At 38.0% G+C, this 15,513-nt stretch overlaps 1 non-coding gene across 1 annotated transcript; it reads left to right on the forward strand.

Annotated features, from left to right (window-relative positions):
• The first annotated feature begins 3,243 nt into the window (after positions 1-3,243).
• LOC112541603 (U6 spliceosomal RNA) lies at positions 3,244-3,353 on the forward strand. The gene has a single exon (XR_003085590.2). It is a non-coding gene; the product is annotated as a U6 spliceosomal RNA (small nuclear RNA).
• Positions 3,354-15,513: the final 12,160 nt, after the last annotated feature.

The following is a 15,513-nucleotide window of genomic DNA, read 5'->3' on the forward strand; positions in this document are numbered from 1 at the left end:
GCAGAGTGAACAAGCACGTAACTTCAGAAGCCAATAGGGGATGAAATGAAACAATAAAGGGAAGATGCCCTCCAAAACCAAGTTTGTACATAAGTTGGCACCCTCCTTCAGCTTTTATGTTACTGAGTTGTATCCCCTGAATGTTTATTGACAAGTGAATGAGGGTAAATTCACCACTTCTGCTGTAGCTGTTAGAGCAAAAAATCCAGACAGCCACTAGATGGCAACAGTGAGAAAACTGCTAATCCTTTGCTTCCCTCTAGCACTCTTGTAGAATTTGTCAGGCCAGGTCTGGCAGCATTTGACTTTTGACTTTTGACTGAGATAGCCTACAGTAACAGCATCTTGAAAGCCTGACTGTGTTTTCCCTTCCCTTCCCTCCCTCTTGTACCCTTGTGAATTAGGGTGCAGCCCATCTGAGCTTCTTTCTCATGCTTCCTCTGTTTCCCAGGGTTATCACATCCATTTGTTTATGTAACCATTCTCTCTGCCTAGTTATCCAAGGTCATCTCTACAAGTAGCCCTGTGCTATTTATTTATTAAAGAATAGCATGGCAGGTGGATTCCTTCATTTCTAATTTCCCTACTTTCTGGTGCATAAATGAATTCACAAGAGCCTCCCTTCATTTCTTAAACACACAGAAATCCAAAAAGTATGGGATTGTCGGATGAGAAAGTTTATACAATGCAATGAATGTGGGAAAACAACATAGGGGGAAAATTCTTCTTCCTCTCAGGAGAATTTCACTGGCAGTCATCCAATGAAATTGACTGACAGTAGTTTCAGGACAAAAAAAAAAAAAAAAATAGAGCATTTTTTCACACAACAAACCATTAGCATATGGGAGCTACTGGCACATAATGTGATTGCTATAAACAGAAATGGCTTTTTAAAAGATCTGGCTTCGTCATGGAAGACAAAGTAATCATTTATTTGCAACGTATTAATAGCCCAACCTATGCACTTACCCTAGTTTGAACGAACCATGCCTGTTGGTGCCCCAAATCTTTCTGAATTAAAGAATGCTGCACCTCCAGTAGAACGAACTCCACGGGTGGAATTGCGTTCGATAATTTGGAGGATTGATGGAGCTTCTGGGCCAGCTTCATGGTAGGCTCAGGAGAAAGAGATGGAAGAAGGGAAGGTCGATTGCACAAATCAACCACACTCAGAGTTTTCTCTGTACTTACAGGTAAGGTCTGGGAATAGCGGAGAGAAGTGAGCGAGGCAGTTTTTTTAAAAAACGGTTTTTGAAAGAGGAAAGCAAAGACCAGAAGAACAGTTGAACTAAACGGCCTTTAATCTTTTACAACAAGACAATTATTACATTACAAGACAAATACAAGACTAAAGAGCCAGCAAGTCTGATAATGGAGGGCAAACTCTGTTCACCTTAGCACAGGCATTTCCAAATGTGCAGGCCGAGCAAGAAACCTTAATCCACGTTTATAATAAGCTTTCTGTGACCTATTACAGTATTTGTGAAAAGGTAATTAATATTCAGAGCTTGAGTTTAAATTTATTTCAGCTGATTTGTGTGCATATTATAAATTTATCTCCTAGAATCCACCCTGCTGCTTTTTTTCCCCCCTTCTTCATTCCAGCGTAACCTTTATTTTATTGGAACCAGGTAAGCTGTTACCTTAGCCAGATGGATGATAAATCTACTGTGTATAATTCACGTCCTGGACTGCTGAGTTTTTGGGATAAAGTAATAGATTATATTTTTCTTTAGAGAAAAGGGAATGTTGACTCTAAATCTGCAGATTTATATTCAGTGTATTAATATTGTGTGTGTCTGTGTGTCTGTGTGTCTGTGTGTCTTCCCCCTCCCCCTATTATTAGTAGTCTGAGATTAGGGAAAACACCAAGAAATTAATCTATGGCTGGCTTTTGTTGGGAAAAAAATGGAGGAAAGAACTGCCCTTTCCTTTGATCCTCATCTTTTGTGGAAATAACTTTTTTTTAAAGAAAAAAAGAAAGAAAGCACAATGAAAAATGTGCATAATAAAATAACAAGATCATTAAAATATTTTTTAAAAACTTGGTGATTGCATTTCTCACTGTATCATTATGTTCCTGAGGGACAACTAAAACACTGACAAAAACATTCACTCTGATGAAAAATGTATAAGTTGTATAGCAATTTTCTAAAATGACACAAATCTATGACTGTCACCTGCTTATAAATATATATGTGGCACAGAGTTGTGGCCATTCAGCACTTAAAGTATACCCCTTTGCAAGACTCCAGAAAGAAAGAAGTTGCAAATATTGATCAGCAAGCCTTAAATTCTGCAGGGCCCTTAATAATGGCATCCGTTAAAATGCTAATAGCTAAATTCATAATCCAAAATTTACTGATCTAGAATAACTCCTTGGTCTTTGACATTCCTGCTAAACACTCTGAAAAGGTCTGCTTTGTTTTCTGTGCCTCTTAAACAACATGAAAAACAAGGCTTGCCAGAAATTTCAGCTGGCTTCAAAACCTTCACCAAGGATGGGGTGGGGATATCTCCAAGACTTTTAGGCCCATATCCCTGCTTTTAATGCTCCCACACCTATCTTGCTTGCTTGCTGCCAGGTATGTATGCAGGCTATGAGATTTGAAGATTCATAACCTATTGCCTCAGAAAGGATCAGAGCAAGCATAGCAGCATTTTTCCTGGGAATGGTGTGTGTGTGTCTGTGTGTATTTGTTTGTGTGTGTTTGGGAATGAGAGAGAGAGAGAGAATGAATTCAGGGTTTTGTTTTGTTTTAATCTGTTATTACATGAAAATGTTAAAAGAATTTAATCTCAAAGGTTCTCATAGCTTTTATAGCAGGACAGTGAAATCCAAACGCCCACACCTATTCTTATTATCTAGAGAAGAGTTGGGAGGGGGTAAAAAGGATCATAAAAGCAAGAGTCCCCTATTGTGGGGGAGATGGGTGGGGGGAGAAATCCAGTAAATAAATAAATAAATAAATAATGAAAAAGGGAAGTAGTGCACTGCCATATCTATCTTTACACAAGTGCGTGCACTAAGCCCAGGATACCTGTGGACTTTACTGAGAGATGTGATGTCTACGGTGCTTCCTTGTAGAAGGCACCCCATTATAAGACCTCAAGTTCATGTGCGTATCAAGTTCAGCACGCTGTCCTCAGCCTCTCTCCAAATGCCCAAAACAAGGTATAATAGAAACAGTATTTTACCATAATCAAGGGCTAGTAATGGAACTTCTTGCAGATAAGTAGAAACTGCTGAAACATTTGGCAGCACATAAACTAAAAGTGGAATGATACGGAGAAGATTAGCAGGGCTTCTGTGCAAGAATGACATGCAATTTGGGGAAGCAATCCCAGAATGTGGAAATGAGTTAGAACTCAAATCCAGAACTTGCTTTGCCATTTGAGACTACCTATCATGGGTAAAAGATTTTGTAGAATGCTTTTAAACAGGTCAGTGAGACATGGTTCTCAAGCGAAGGCTGAAAATCTGCAGGTGGAAAATTATTGTCATCTTCCAGCAGACCAGTAAGGTATAGCATGTCAAGAGACTTGGGTACAGGCTTCAATGCAAACACACAGAAGGAAAATGTTGCGCCTATAGCCGGCCTCCAAGATTCATGTATTGAGTGGAAAGTTCAACTCAAATTAGCTTGAATATGAGTAAAAGCCTCTGTACGGCCAGGAACCATAATTAAATTAAATTTCAGAGGAAGGTACTCTCTGAAGCTTCCTTAACGGGAAGGTTGATCTTCCTGGGGCTTTCACAGGTTTCAAGGCTATGGGGCTTTCATGGGTATTCAGATCAGCCCTCATGTGAATATATGGAACTCCTGACCTTGGTAAATCAAAGGATATTAGTGATATATAGATATAGATATAGATATAGATATAGATATAGATATAGATATAGATATAGATATAGATATAGATATAGATATAGATATAGATATAGATATATAAATAAATATTATTTTTTTTTATTGAAGCTAATACAAAACTAAAAAGAGGTACAAACAAAAAAGAAAAAAAAAAAGAAATATTAAGAGACAAAGAAAGAGGAGAAAGACTTATAAAAATGACTCCCCCCTCCCTCCAAACAAGTATAAGCATTTACAGTAACTTAATGCCTTCTCTGATATTACACGAAAGAAAAAAAACCTCTTCTTCTCATTTCTCATCCCTAAACAATAACCACCTTATATATATATATATATATATATATATATATATATATATAAAAAAAATCATCAATCAATCTGAGTTAGCAAAAGCATTAAAAGTATCAGTAATGATAAACTATATATTTTAAGCGTAGACAAAGAAGTCTATTTTGCACTTTAACATAACTTTTTCTAATAAGTAAAACATAAAAGATCTATCCCCACAGGCATAAGGAATACCAATCAGGGTAACAGGTATATTTTAAATTAAATCAAATAAATTCATCTTACATCTGTAAATCAAGCCTCACAATCCTGGTCAGGAAAAAAGAAAAAAAAAAAAAGATTCCAGTAATAACAACCTAAAATCAGAACTTACACAGTTTAATCCTGATCCTATAAGTCCTCTTTGAACTCCTCTGTCTTCTTTTTAAGAGGCTCAATCTTCAGTTGCTTCTTCAAATAAGGTCCCAGATAATAATCTCTTATCATTTTCTCCCTGTCTCTTTTCAGAAACAGCTTCAGAGATTTAGGGTTTCCCTTCTGTGGACCCAAAGTAAGATAACTCTCAAAGTCACTCTTCTGATTTATGATCTGGATATCCCCTTTAATTATTAAAACGTCAACCCGGAAAGTCCGTATATCCGTTACAACCTCTTTCTTTTTGTAGTCAAGGATTTTTAATTATTTTCACCTCCACAGACCTTTTTGTATATCTTTCACATCTCTTTTATAGTCTGGCAAATTTTTAAAGTCCATTTTAAAATCCCTATTCAAATCATCATCAGCTTCTGTTTTATCCAGTGGAATCTTTTCTTCTTCTATAACCTCTGTTAGATCCAAGTTTAAGAATAGGCCCTGAACACGTTGTTCCCAAACAGATTTAAATTCTTCTGTAGTAAGACAATGTTCCTCCATTACGTTAGCAAGTATCTTTTCCTTTAATTGCTTTCTGGTTCCCTCGAGTTAACCCTCAAAGCCCAGTCTTATCTTTTGTTTACTTTCAGAATGGAAACTTTCCCACCAGAAAGTTTCTTCCAGCTAATTCCAAAATCATCAGCTATATCTTTCTAAAATTCAAAACAATCCATAAAAGCTATTTTTTCAGATCCATCTGGCCCCTTAACTGTCCACAGTCAATATTCTCAGCAAACTTTCTCTGCTTTCTACAAATTTAAGTTTCTCTTTTTAATTGTAAGACTTACTTAAATCTTCTTCCTTCCAAGGTAGAAGGAAATTCTCCTGGTGTGCAGCAATTGCCTTTCAGAAGGTTTCCCATTTCCAAATAAAGCAGTAATAAGTAGTTTCCGATAGTAATTAAAAGAGGAAGTAAAAGCAAATCTAGTGTCCTTTTGAGGCTCCGCGCCACGGCTTGGGTTCGATGTTTGCCGTGACTCCCAGAGTGCTCAGCCCACTGGGGAGTATAAATTTGCAATCTCTTCACAGGGAGCCTCTGTAAGGAGCACTTGTGGGTGATCCAGACATCCCCTCTATCTGGAGATTGTTCCAAAGAGCCAGACCTTTCGTTGGCTCTTCTTCACTGCCATGTCCATCAGCTCTGTGAAAATGGAGACATCCTCAATCTGTCATTACTCCCCCGGAAGCCAATACTCAGTGATCTTTTAATGAGATGTGGACAAGACAGGTCATGGACAGAATAACTCCCAGATGCTGTTGCATTGCCTCTAAATTCTCAACTGCAATTCACTTGGAATGCTGGGGCCAGATTGTACATGAAAACAAAATTTTAAAAAAACTTTCCAGAAAACCTACTTAATTTATAAAGATTTTTGAAAGGGTAATATTTTGGCAGAATTGTCTGAGTTCAAACTAGAAATATTTTGAGTGAGTTGTGCTCAGATGGAATAAAACTTTAATTGTTTTGAATGTTTTCTCATAATTTTCCCATTTCAATTAGGACTTGAAATAAACCTCTTGCTCCTTTGTTTTACATCCTAGGGCAAAAAGTGAATATTAGCTAACTCTTAAAAATGACCAGGAACATTATTTTAATTAAGGAAAATAAAATTTAACTCTGTAAATAACAGAAACAACAGTTAAGAATCCTTTTTTGCAGCCTTGGCCTGTATAAATTACTAGTGAAATTTGCACGGCATTAATGGATCAATTTCACAGAGCCTGTGAATAATGCAACAGAATAACAAAGTTTTATGGATATTGCTGAAGACTTCTTCCAATACACATGATTTTTTTTTTTTTTTTAGTATTTGGCTATCAACCTGTAAAGCTTAACAAATCAACAAAGGACAAGTTTTGCATTTGCCAGTCTGAAAGCTCAACACCATTGCAATAGGAGTTGTCTTGTAATGTGTTACTACTGTAATAGTATTATTAATGTGTTAATAACCTGTGGATAATGTGTTAAAATTGTAAAATGATGTGTTAATAATTAAAAATTATAGAACGCATACAAACATGTATGCACATATTTACATTTGGTGTTTTGCCTGAAAAAGCAAAGACCAAACCTGTAATACACCTAGAGAAAACAATATTACATTAAAACCCAAGAATTCCCACTTCCCTATAAGAAGTTAAAAGCAGCAGTAAACGTATCTAAGGTAAGTATCAAATGGCTCTTCTCAATCTATTAATATATGCTTAAGCAACTTTAATTCATCCCACACACTCCTCTCTTCAATTACATCCTACTAAAAAATGCATTTAAAATCTGTGAGGTCTGGAGATTCTCTCTCTCTCTTTCTCTCTCTCTGTCTCATCTCCAGTTGCAGGTGACTGAAATATTCAAGCTACATGGATTGAAATATTCCTTTTGTGCCAGCTCAGGCCTGGAACACAGGGCATTCTGTTCCAAGTTTGATTCAAAACTCAGAACCCAAAGAACTTTGTTTATCTTGTAAGACCAAAAGAGCCATTCTCAGTTTGTAATACCAACAACCTAGATTTCATATAAATATAAGGGAACATTTCTAGACAGTAAAATCTGATGGTGGAACAGTCTACCTATGGAGAAATCTCTATTTCTGGAAGTTTTTAAGAAGGGCCTGATTCTCATGGATAGTTTAATTAGTTTTCATCCACATTTTATTTTATTTATTTATTTATTATTAAACTTGTATGCTGCCCATCTCCCCCAACGGGTGACTCTGGGCAGCTCACAATAACAAAAAGGGGAAAAAAACCAATCCCTCCAACAATGGCTAAAATCCATTATTAATTAAAAATAGAAACATGCACTAAAAATATCCTAAACCCCCCCTATAAATTTTAGCCCTAAAACCTTCAAGATGCTGGGGGGAGCCAACCCATCACCCCACCAGCCATCTTCACAGATGCGGGTCCCCATCTGGCCCCCAGACCTTCTGGCAGAGCCAGGATTTAACCCCTTTTCTGAAGGCCATGAGGGAGGGGGCACACCGGACCTCAGGAGGCAAGATGTTCCATAGGGCAGGAGCCACAGCAGAAAAGGCCCTCTGCCTAGACCCCACCAATCGAAATTCCCTGACCGGTGGGGTCTGCAACCTGCCCCTTCTGCTGGACCGAGTGGGACGGGCTGAAGTGACCAGGGCGAGGCGGTTCCTCAGATAACCTGGTCCCGTGCCATGAAGGGCTTTAAAGGTGATGACCAACACCTTGAATTGGACCCGGAAACAAACTGGTAATCAATGCAGCTCACGCAACAGCGGTGTTATATGTGCCCTCCTAGGGACATTGAGAACTGTCCGCGCGGCCACATTTTGCACCAGCTGTAGCTTCCGGATACTCTTCAAGGGTAGCCCCATGTAGAACATGTTATAGTAGTCCAACCCGGAAGTGACCAGGGCATGAGTGACCGTGCGGAGGGCCTCCTGAAGGAGGCCTTTGCAGAAGCTCAGACTAGATGGTCCTTGGTGTACCTTCCACCTTGACAATTCTATGACTTTCCTTCTCCTTCTCCTGTTACATTTCATTACATTTAAACTGAAAGTTAATATCCCCCCCCCCCCCGACCATGCCTACTTCTCTGAGATTTATCCTCAAGATGCTAACAGGGAAAAAAGAAGTCCCTGCAGTTCTCAGTATGAGAAAAAAAAACAAAGCCCCCCTTTTTCTGTGGTTGAGGAGAACTTTCCAGGCAAGGTGAAGCAGAGAGCAAACGTTTTCCTTATTCAAACTGCTTTTCAAGCCTTATCTCTCAGTGAGTGGGTAGAGAGCAAGAAGCGATAGCTTTTAAAAAATGCAGACTTAGGAAGAAAATAGAAGGGAGGCCCACCTACCACTTTTTAAGCTCTTTTTGTAGCTGCAACTTGATTATATCGATTTTATAAACAGCAGTTTTCCTGTTAGCTGAGTTAAACTATCACTAGCCAGTCTATTTTCCGTCAGAAGAGAGACAAGGTTTGGATTCTTAATTCTCTCAGAGGCCGCCCAGAGTGCAGTTAAACAACTCCAGTAAGTCTAGATTCAGGCAGCACAGAAGAGGATGTCAATCTGGTGTCTTTTCTTGTGGGGAGGAAAAGAAAATCAGAACAATAAAGCTTGCCACATATGTGAAGCCAACAATGTAGCGTATAAAGCAATGTTGGGCTAAGGTGACCTTATTTAGGGCGCACAAATCAAGAAAGCCAGAGTTTACAGTATCTCTGTTCCATAATCTAGTGGCATCTGGATTTTTACAACCCAGATAAGGTAGCTCTATAAGTACAGAGAAGGCACGGTTTATGTACAGGCTCAGAGTAAATATCTGTGCCCTACTGTTGATTTTCTCCAGGAATCGGCAAAAATAAGGCAAATAGAACAAGCTTTGGTTTCCTTGTTTTTAGGGGCACCCACACTGGGGTATAAAAATCCAGATTGTATCAAAGGGTTAACTCAGTCATTTTGCTTTATTTAGTGCTGTTGCTCTAGGTTTGTAACTTAGCGTGATGTGTGCCAGTTGTGGTTTATTTAACAAAGCATGGCTAAACAAAACGTGGTTTAGTGTTACATGTGAACCCAGACAGGGTCTTAGGACACAATACTTGAGTGCATGCAACTCACTCAAAGAGACCAGTTAAAGAATTGTAATTGGCTTTGCACATATGATAAGCCTCATTTTAACCTTGGTTATTACACTGTTATGCAAGTCTGAGTACATGTGTCTTAATAAGTTGAGCAAAAGCATATGGTCTTTATGGTGAGTTTATGGTTTAATATATTGTGTAAACCTAGAAAATGGGTTAATTCAGCAACCATGTTAAACGTGTGGCCCAACCAGAAGCTGTGCTAAGGACCAGATTAATGTATTTATCAGCTTGTGCTTCATTCATTCATGTATTCATTAGTTCATCCATTTATATTACAATCCACTTTCGTAGAACAGAATTCATGCAATTTAAGCTTCCTTTTTAATGTGTATAGCAATTTTAAAGCTCATTTCATGTCAACCTTTCAGTGGTTGCCTTTGAATTCTTGAATTAGCTAGCACATAACATAATTTGGTAATGCAGAATTTGTGTGAGCAGATGGTAACCTTCATTGTACCAGGTTCATAGGAGACCTTACACCTCCTAATACTGTTTTCAGTATAAATTATACTCCGTGAAACCACAGGGCATCTTACAGCATACAAACCATATGTCAGAATGAAGAAGAAACATGGTAGGGGGAAAAATTCCCAAGTTCCAAACGGTCATCTGATTAACTTTCATTCCAAGGTGTACACACTATTAGTAGGTAGTGTGTTCAGATACTAACTGAACTTTTGTATGGTTTGTAATGTGAGCATTTCCAGTTTTGTTACAAGTTGGGCATGCTTTTTAAAAACTGAAATCTCTTTGAAATTATTACACAATACTGAGCAAAAGTATGCAAAATTATGGACAGGTATACAGAACTCCGAGTAGTATGTGACAGAAAAAAAGAAAAAGAAAAAAGATGGATAAATGAGGACACCCTATCTGAAATGCATAACACAGAGATCAATAAACACAAGTAATATACTGTAAGAATCTGCCAGACTCAATTCCCAACCAAAGCAATTCTCGGCAGAACCACAATTAGATTAGAAGAAGAACCTCTTTATTGAGAAGCAGTCTACAGTTCTAAGTTATTGCCAAGACTAAAAGCCTGCGCGCGCCAAAACCCCTTTTTCTTTCTCCTTCCACCTCAACGCCCCTTTCCCATCCATCCTCTGGTTTTCACAGGATCTCAGCTTCTCGTGGATCTCAAGCTGGTACCACCTTGGTTGTTCTTGGGAACCAGATAACAGTCCACCTGCGCTTAACGGTTCTTCTCCCCCACCTCTATTTTCCATAATGGCAGAAATGAAGCAAGCTATTACCTATTTAATTGATTGCGAGGCTTCTGACTTATAGTCATAGATATCTGTCTTCAGATACTAACTGAACTTTTCTCCTACCTGTGATATCTTATTGATGGTACTTCCAGGATCTTCTCTTCCAAGACGATTTGGCTCTCCCTCTGCATTTTTTAGGAAGAGGATGCTGAGGGTCCCAACTCCATATGAAATTAAGGGGTGGATGTCTGAGGATGTACCTTCTTGTAGCTTCCTCCAGACTTCCTTGTGAGTTATTCACTGCTTTTAAGCTCCTGGCTTTAGGAAGGCATGAAAACCTTCTGATTTTGTAGGACATTTGGGTGGTGAGAGAGCTGCCATTACTTATTTCATTTATCTATTAACCCTATTTGTCTACCCCAACCATTTTGCCTGTGTTATTCTAAACCATTTTGAGCCCTACCAAGTAGAGAGAAGATAAATATAAAATACCTCTATATGAAGCACCAGAAGGAATTAGGAGTTATTGGAAAGCAGGGCTTATATCTGAATACAGGTAGTCCTTGCTTAACGACTGTTCATTTAGTGACTATTCAAAGTTATGACAGTGCTAAAAAAAAGTGACTTGCAACTGGTGCCCAAAGTTATGACCATCACAGCATCCCTGCAGTCACCTAACTATGATCTGGATGCTTGGCAACTAGCTCGCACTTACGACAGTTGCAGCATCCTGGGGTCACGTGATCGTCATTTGCAACCTTTCCAGCCAGCTTCTGGCAAGAAAAATCAATGGGAACTGCTTAATAACCATATGATTCGCCTAACAACCACCTCAAAAAAGGTCATAGAATCAGGTCTGGTCACGTGATGCTTTGCTTAACAACTGCATCACTTAGTGACCTGAATTCTGGTCCCAACTGTGGTTGTTAAGTGAGGACTACCTGTACTCACGTCTTCTATTAAATTAGGCTATTTTAACAGAGCAATTCTTTTAGCCATATTTTCAGGTATGGAGCTGGATTGGTTGAACAGTTGAATGCCAGTGGCTAAGGTCTTAGAGAAATCCATGTTGACGTTCACCCTTAGCCTCAGAAACTCATTGGCTTACGTTGGGCCAGTCACTGTCTGTCAGCCTACCATATCTCACTTGGTTGTACTTTTTGGAAAAATTGGGGGAAGAGAGCGCTATGTCTGCTGCCTTGATTTCTGGTGGAAAAGGGTGGATATGATTCTGACAAATGCAGTAAAGCATGACAGATCTACTGGGCAGCTAATAAACCCAGACTATTCCATCCTGGCTCACGTGCCCATAAAGTAGCATAGGTGAGTTAGTCATGGTGATTCCACTTTGTGCTACTTGGGCAGAGAAGCCCAAGATCCACAGACAGTGCGCTGGATCATTCTTTAACCAGTTGCTCTTGAAAGCTTCAGATCACTCTCCTGGATATTTTAGGCTATTTCACAGCAGAAGGAAAGCATGCAGTACCTACTAAATGAAGAAGCATTTTAATGTGAACTTTGTAGTAAGTGGATTGGGGATGTCCTCTGTGGTGTTCCGATTTTTGATGTAGTTGAAAACTTCCATGTTTGGATTATTTCAACTGTTCAAAGTATGATGCTTGGTTGACAGTCCCTCATACTTTAATGCAATGGGCTGATGTCATTCTCATGAGTCGCCTGATACTAGACATAAAGCAATAAAAACCAGTCCTTTGTTTTTATCAGACATGATCAGAAATTCATGCGGGTTCATTATAAGTAATCAAATCTGAATTTAGAAGTCATTGTGCTTAAAATGTGTACATTTTGTGTTTTCTCCTTTTTTTTTTTTTTAAGAAATGCTGATTTGTTCTGTTCTGTGTAACTACTGTTCAGCAATATCCCCTCAAGCTTCAAGACACCAATTACTTCCTGTGTTAGATCTAAATTGTTTGCATTTCTCATTTTAAATAGCACTCTGGTTGCACTAGACATTTAATTCTTTTTGAATTCCATAATGCCTAATTGTAGTAAAGGACAATGTTATTGCTTACTCAAAGATATGCAGAGGAATGCATAATCAGGTAAGTGTTCATCCTAGATTTTCATCTGTAAACTGAATCTAGCTTACTAGCCATGATATGGATCAAAAGCTTGGAAAATTAAATCAGATGACTAAATTGTTCAAAACTCTTCTTCCCTGACCCTGTATTTGGAAGAAAATATCCACTTATTGACAAGCGAGACATATTTATCAAAAATCCATCCCTGCAAGTCAGATGTAGATTTATTCTTCTAGTGTGATGAAATCATTCTCTGGACTATTTCCATAGGTGATCTCATCACAATTTCTGATGTGCTGGTAAATCCCAGATACTGGTGAACATATGAATCATTGTCACGCAACAATCATGCTAAAACTATGTTAACAATTTGGGTAAGCCTGGAACATGCCGATAATAGAACAAGGCAGACAATATCACTTTCAATTTATGAAATGCATCTGCAAATTAGCCTACAGTAACTGATGGGAATTCATTAGAATGCTGATGGCCAAAAGAAACCCACTAATGTGAGTACACAAATTTACCAATCCAATGTAATACAGGTAGCAGGCCCAAACAAAAGTAGGTAAGCCATCTGCCCTGGGGCAGGGCAGGAAGTCATCAAGTGTGGGGTTGGCTAGCCGCTTAGAAGCCAGGCATTGCTGCCTTGAACCATCGGCCTCCTGGACTTTTTCCTTCATCTTTTATAATTGTGTACAGTGACTTTTAATTGTATATTTATTTATTGTTTTTAATGTGTTGTGAGCTGCCCAGAGTTGGGGGGAGATGGGCAGGGGACAAAATAAATAAATAAATAAATAATTAAATAAATAAATAAATAAATAAATAAATAAATAAATAAATAAATAAATATTTGCAAGCGAAGGGAGAATGACACCCCTGTCCCCAGGCAAGGCTGACATCAAGGCTAATTATGAAAAGCTAAGTTCAGAGATTGAAATCTGTTACGGATCCCAATCAGGCATAGCCATGTGGATTAGGAATCATTACCCGGAGCTCTGGGCTAAATCTATTTTCTGATAAGCATCAAGTGCTTCTTGCCTTTTCCAAGGCAAAAAAGCTATTTGGAGTGAAAGGAAGTTCTAATGGGGAAATATTGCTTTCCTTTTTTTTTTTTCCCGGTGATAATATTTATTAAAGATTACAATTAGGAAAAATAAAAACTCATACAGTCTACAAAAATATAAGAATAAAAAGAAAAAAGAGAAAAAGTTAGAAAGCAAAAGGATAAAGAATAAAGAAAAAAAGAAAAGAAACCTTTAAGAAGGTTACTTCTTTATAAAAAAGTAACCTTTAGCACAAGTACTATAAACAGTTTTAATAACTTATCACCATCTGTTAAAAAGTCCATTAAGAGTTACCAACTTTGGTAACTATCTGTCTTTGATAACTGTAATATTATAGATGATTGATTGAGCAAAGGCTCAACTCCCCATAATAAAACATAAGTTCCACACAACTTTCCACACAACCCACACTAAGTCCTTCATAGCAAGGTGTGAGTAGAGTCTATAAAGTTCACCAAGCTTTGAAACCTATCTACTTAAAAAAACAAAAGGTTTTCTCCTGCTTTTGTATCTTAAGAGACCTTAAGATATATCCTGACTGAAAAATCAACTCTATATGATGAATGGTATTTTCCAAATCAGTTTCACAGACCCTTTTACTAATCTGGTTACTAACCCCTGCTAGTAATATCCAACCCTTCAAGCTTGCAATTATTTGCCAACTTGCATCCCAGAGTCCTGGGAAAACAATTCACAGTGAGGAGGGTGATGGAGAAGAGTTAACTCTCCTTTCTGAACATCATAGCTCTGAACCAATGTGGTCTTCTTCAGCATATCAGTTTTGGCCCTAAAAACAATCTTCCTGAAATCTAATGACAACTGATGGGATATCTTATGCCACCACTTCCAACTTGGCAGTAATTTTAGGAGTTAAGATGTTTAGTGGCATCAGATTTATTTAAGTGCAATTCGTTTTCTCGGTGGAGTGATTGGATTTTCTCATCTGATTTCTTCTGAAATCCATCCAAACATATCTGCTGTTCCACTGATGTCCAATGTCCAATTTCACTGATGTCCAGTGAAAGAAAGCGGGCCGTACCACTGGAATGTGTTTTCAAAACGGAGCAGAGCGGGAGAAGTTCTTTGTCACTTAAACTTCAGAAGTGGCCCCCTTCCTCCTCAATATAGCAAACGCAATGATTGAGCTACTGACCCTGTCACTCTCCCTGGGCTGTTACATTTTTGCAATTTCACTCTTTGGCTCTAAAAAAAGTCTTTTCTTCAGCTTTTTGTTTGGTTTGGTTTTCATTAATTTCCTAATGGAAAAAAGAGAAATGAGTAATTCTTTCCAAGCTGTTATGTGGAAGATTTTATTAGGTGGATCCCTAGAGAATCTCTGATGTCCTGCTCTTTCTTTCCAAATATATATTTTTTCATGTTGCACCTTTGCTTCCTTTCTATTTAATATTCATTTTGATTTTTTTTAACGAGTTTCTCTTGTAAACCTGTGTTTACATGGCACCTTTATTTTATCCTTCAGTAATATTATGGATTTTTCTGTTTTGCAGTCAAACAATCAGAACTCCTTTTTTTCATTTCCTGCATATTAGTCTCCTGGACTTGACATATATTAATTATCTTTCTAAAATGACCTCTAGATTTATTTTCTCTTGGCAGTATGCCCTGCATATCACAGTTAACAATGCAACAAGCACACGTATATAATCATGTTTCAATATTTCTCTATCTCTTTAATCATACAGTAGATGGAATAGAACCTGTTTTCTTCTTTCTGCCCTCCCTTCCCTCCTTCTTTTGCACTGTATTTAGGAGTACCCAGGACAACAAATAAAAACTGTACAAAAAGAATGAAAATATTACAAACCATATTGCATGAAACCCCACAAAATTTCAGAAATGTGACGTTTAAACAGGCCACAAAAGAAGAGTCTTCACCAGGTGCTAAAAAGATAAAATGCAGACTTGTTGTGAATTAGGATTCTCATTCTTGCAATCCTTAATTGCTACCCCAATCATTTTGCAAATCACAAAGCTGAAAGATGTCCATC

This window comes from Python bivittatus, unplaced genomic scaffold, assembly GCF_059951505.1.
Source record: "Python bivittatus isolate LINGU-HERP-01145 unplaced genomic scaffold, Pbiv_v1 ctg000210_np1212, whole genome shotgun sequence".
Classification (NCBI taxonomy): Eukaryota; Metazoa; Chordata; class Lepidosauria; order Squamata; family Pythonidae; genus Python; species Python bivittatus.